The sequence below is a fragment of the Osmerus mordax genome, chromosome 5 (assembly GCF_038355195.1).
Source record: "Osmerus mordax isolate fOsmMor3 chromosome 5, fOsmMor3.pri, whole genome shotgun sequence".
Classification (NCBI taxonomy): Eukaryota; Metazoa; Chordata; class Actinopteri; order Osmeriformes; family Osmeridae; genus Osmerus; species Osmerus mordax.
Window position 1 is genome coordinate 2,774,857 of NC_090054.1, and position 3,886 is coordinate 2,778,742.

Here is a 3,886-nt window from a genome sequence, read left to right on the forward strand (position 1 = left end):
GCCAGAGATCCCACACACTGCGCCAGAGGTCCCACACACCGCGCCAGAGATCCCACACACCGCGCCAGAGATCCCACACACCGCGCCAGAGATCCAACACACCGCGCCAGAGATCTCACACACCGCGCCAGATATCCTACACACCGCGCCAGAGATCTCACACACCGCGCCAGAGATCCCACACACCGCGCCAGAGATCCCACACACCGCGCCAGAGATCCCACACACCGCGCCAGAGATCCCACACACCGCGCCAGAGATCTCACACACCGCGCCAGAGATCCCGCTCTCCTCACCACAGCTCTACACACCAGCACTCCCAGTCTACTCATCAGTGGTCCCACACTCCACATAGGGGAAACCAGCACAAAGAGGGTGGTGAACCATTCCCATTAGATAATGGAAGTTAGTATACCTCCTTATTTTACTAACAGTGGTGTTTTTGCAAATGGGACTTATGTTCATTTTCATTCCGATTTGCCTTTCAGAGTTCCAAAGACGGGTCCTCTATCTGCTGGCCGATATTTGTGAAAAGCTGTCCCAGGTGGGCCAAAACTGTGAGCCCCCAGACTCTCAGTTCCACCTGGTGAAGATGAACAGCAGGCGTGAGCTCAAGAATCTGGAAGGGCAACTGGCTGATAAAGGAAAGAAAAATCTCATGGTCAGTTTAACTATGCCAGGCCAATAGTAATACTGTTCCTATCATATTCAGTGTTTTCTGTGTTCCTGATAGGTATTTTTTATTATCAGATGTCTCAGTTGGTCAAGATTGGGGGTGCAGATCTTGAGGACTGTGTGAAGAATATGATGAAAAGGTAAATTAATCCATAATATAGTTTCTCTCAGTCACTTTGGTGCCTTTCTCATATCAGAATTTAAAATGTCAAAACTTCACATCTAGTCACATCATAAAAGCTCTGTTGAATAGTCACATTTAGGTATTAAGTAATTGCCTGAGTCATTATATGAAGTATTGAATAAGTTGTCATATGCAGTTTGTCTTTAATAATTTTTCAATTTCTATTACACATTAATGAATTGCTGTTTTGTAAATCAGTATACTCTTCTTGTATGACAATTAATTACATGATCTGCCGACAAACTGCAGTACAAACTTAACTGTAAAATCAACTGTTCATTCAAATGGCACTGACTTGTTGATTGGCATAAGTACTTGCTTTTGAGACATAAAGTAAGCATTTTACAAAGCATTGTGTGGGGCAGTTTGTACTGATTGGATCGAGCAATGTACTTAACCCTTGTGCTGCCTTCGGGTCACATGACCCAAAGGCTCATAATGAACCATCCGTTGTGTTTACCCAATTTTACCCAATACAAAAAAAATAAAAATAATTTTCTTTTAACCTTCGCAATGTGGGGGGTCTGAGACAGCCCAACGGTTAAAAGAAAATGCTTCACTTTGTTTTTGTATGCGGTAAAGTTGTCGCAATACGATGGTGGGTCAGAATGACTGATGGGTCAGAATGACCCTAAGAGAATACAAGGAAGGCCATTGGACACAGAGTCCAAAATTCATAAACACGAAACACGAAAATTTCGGACTCAGTGTGCAAAGGCCTTTACTGTTGTGCAAACGTTAATGATAATTTGAGAAATGCACCAAAGTGAAGAAACTAAGACAGTCGTCCTCTGCTTGAAGGCTCCGCCGCTCCGGTCACTTAATTGTATTGTTCATTCAGCTTAACCAATATTGGTTTCTGATTTCAGTTGATTGTTGTTTTTCCTTTTACAGAGTTCTTACAAACAAGTTGATGGCTATGATGAACATGGATGGCACAGGGCCAAAGAAAGCCTTTGGCAAAACAAGGCTTTGCCAAGTTATAATAGGTAATTGTGTAATACTTCATCACTTCGAGTATGGTTTTATCTGGATCCATTCTGTCCAACCTCTGAGATGCTCAGCTTGAGTGTATGTACCAGTGATGGTTTCTGAAAATGTATTCTTTACATTCTAATGTCCTAAAATTCTAATAAATGTTGCTCCATCTTCATTCAGGTGCTGTACAGCAGTCAAAACCAGCATCGTCAGAGGTGGATATAAAAAATCATATGAAGAACTATCTCCGGTCTGCTCCCGACAGATATGGGGGTATGGGACGCCAAAAGGGCCAGACAGCAGTCGATCTTTGTTCAGGATCAGAATGAGTATTTGACAAAATCCAGCCTACATTTGTACTTTTAAATTTGAAGCTGATGAATAAAACTTTTCTTAAATTTGATTAAGTTTGAGTTATTTTTTGGTTGTCGAGAATAGGTGTGTGGATGTCAAATGGACATCATGTTTTTGACATCAGTTTGATTTGCATATTTGACCTATTGTTTGATGTCAATGTTGGATCTAAATTTAATGTATTTTCAACATCAGTGTTTGAATGTAAAATGGACATCAAGTTTTTGACATCAACTTGATTTGCATATTTGACCATTTTTTTTACGCCAATGTTTGATGTAAATTTTATGTATTTTCAACATCAATTGCCCACTGGGTGGGGATCAAAAAAGTTAATTTAGAACCCTGCCTCTAATTCTCTGGTCCTCTGGTCCTCTAGTCCTCTGTTTCTTTAGTCCTCTAGTCCTCAGGTCATTTCATTTGGGCTGCGGCCCCTGAGAAATGGCTTCACACAGATTATTGGACGTCGGATATGACTGAAAATGAAATCGGCGAATTGTTTGCTCACGGCGAGGGATTGTTTCTGAAGCTCAACACTTCATAGCATGTTTGGGACTTGCATTAGTTGAAACAGAGCTAGGACAAATATTTGACTGGATGCGAGACAAACCCGCTCATTAATGCTGCTAGCCAAAACCTGTCAGGACTGAATGAGGTTCCACTCCCAGATAGATGGACAGATCACGTCTGCAGCTGGGTACACAGTGACCTGGCCAAGGATAAACCATGCAGCGCCGCCCTTGACGTTGACGAATTTCTGCCAGCATTGCTTCCACAAACTTGGGGGCTGTTTAAGAAGGCATTTGTTGAACTTTGTGTCTACTACCTCATCGTTTTTAACTTCAAACTTGGCTGCGAAGCACCATGAGCCAGAAGAGGTTGACACATCTAACATGCATGTTCACAGGAACATCTTGGACAGATTGGATGCAGCATCCCTCGTCTGACGTTTCAGTAGCAACACGGGAACGCGAGGCCACGTGTAATTCCGGGTAAGACTTGAGTTTATAGATGATACTGCCGCTGTGCAGTGAATGTGAATGTATTCTGCACTTCTGAAAAGTTTTTCAACCATTATCTCTGCCGCCACGCAGTTAGTTTTGATTGTGATTGTAGCCTACTGGTTAAGTTGTGTTATGTTTCGTAAGATGTCTGCTACACACATCTTACGAAACATAACAATACTCCATACTTAGTTTAGTTCGCAGGCAGCCCCCCCTGTACAAAACATGCTCCTGTACGCCTGCAACAGGCCTCTAGCTGTGGACGAACAAGGTTCTTCCTAAAGACATTTTAAAGTGAGACTGAAACGTATAGAAGGAGCCAGAGGTTGTGATGGACCCTCCATAACTGCAGACATTAGCATTAATCAATTGGTGTGAAATGTGGAGAATCATGCCGATAAATAGCCATTATCATCTTAATGGTGTGTGGCTTCATATTGATTGTAAGAGCATTGTTTATGCCGACGTAAGCATTTAATTCAATTCACCTTAAAACCTACCAACGGCAATCCTCACTAAGCCTCACGCATTTTCAATTGAATTCCAGTTGGATGAGCTGGCGAATAGAACTCTGCAGGGAAAAAAAGATGCTTTCTTAAAATAGAATTAGCCCAGGCAACAAGAGGTGCTGAAAGCCATGCTGGTCCTAGAATTGGACGCTGGCTTCCTGGGGGCTGTGTATAAACTCGTC

General features: G+C 42.4%; 1 long non-coding RNA gene across 1 annotated transcript; it reads left to right on the plus strand.

The window, feature by feature from the left end:
• Window positions 1-533: 533 nt before the first annotated feature.
• On the plus strand, window positions 534-2,183 carry LOC136943685 (uncharacterized). Its single transcript, XR_010876709.1, has 4 exons — window positions 534-661; window positions 751-815; window positions 1,754-1,848; window positions 2,018-2,183. It is a non-coding gene; the product is annotated as an uncharacterized lncRNA (long non-coding RNA).
• The last annotated feature ends 1,703 nt before the right edge of the window (window positions 2,184-3,886 follow it).